Below are 1,183 nucleotides of genomic sequence, written 5' to 3' on the forward strand. Positions count from 1 at the left end.
AACAATAAAGTCGAGATCCATGACAGAACACAGACTGGCTGAATGACACTTTCATTTAAACAGAATACCTCAAATGGAGATCGTTGAACTCCAGCTTACTTGTACAGTACTGTATGTCGGTGTTTCAGATAATGGCGCCTCCGCAGAGAGAGGGCATGTGAACAGTGGCGGCTCGTCGGGGGAGGCAGGGGAGGCACAGCTTCCCCATAATTTTGAGGTGAAAATGGGGGGAGGACTATTTAATGTTAATAAAATTCACAATTCATTTCAGTTCGTCTCAGAATGTGTATTTTTTGTTTGTAATTTCACAGTTGTAATAAAATAACGTGAAAGCGCCGCTTTTCTATCGCGAATGTGCCGAATCTGCTGATCTAATTGCAACCGCTAATGATTGAGAAGGGGAGGGGGAGGCTGGGGGAGAGGTGAGTTCTCGTGCCTCTGTTGGTAACAAAAATTAGCCAATCACCATCGAGTGTTCACTTTCAGCGCTGAGGAGTGTTGCGAAAAGAAGCCTCGCAAGGGAGGCTAGCCTCCCTTCTGTTATCAACCAATTCGGAAAGGCTCATCCCTATGCCCTAATCCCTTCAAAGGGTTTACCCTCCAGAGTAAGAGCTTCGAAGGGATGAAGGGTGTAGGGGTCAAAAATACTATTTTTTTTGGAACGCACTTCTGCGTCATCTTAACGAGACAATCAAGGAGGCGCCTTCGTCACACATTTTGTATGCTGCTGACCCCCAGTCATCTTTTACGTTAAATATAATGTATATTTGTATGTTTCGTCACATATTTTGTACGCTGTTGACCCCCAGTCATCTTTTACGCTAAATATAATGTATATTTGTATGTTTTGTCAGACATTTTGTACGCTGTTGACCCCCAGTCGTCTTTTACGTTAAATATAATGTATATTTGTATATGTAATGTAATGTGTATTTGTAATGTATATTGTGTCTATGCATTTGAAACATTTGAATGGACTGATAAAGGTAGCTGTAAAGTATTTTGTTGAAGTACAATGTCGTTTTGACCATAATAATGTACCAAATCGAACTCGGAAAAATATTACAGTAGTATAGAAAAATACTATACATACATTTATAGGCGAAGTCGAACTCTGTGACACCAAAAAACTTCCCTGTGCAAAGGATCAAGGGGGCCCGAAGTGTCCATCAGTTGTACCCTT

Source organism: Sinocyclocheilus rhinocerous, unplaced genomic scaffold (genome assembly GCF_001515625.1).
Source record: "Sinocyclocheilus rhinocerous isolate Xijiao unplaced genomic scaffold, SAMN03320098_v1.1 scaffold344, whole genome shotgun sequence".
NCBI classification, from domain to species: Eukaryota; Metazoa; Chordata; class Actinopteri; order Cypriniformes; family Cyprinidae; genus Sinocyclocheilus; species Sinocyclocheilus rhinocerous.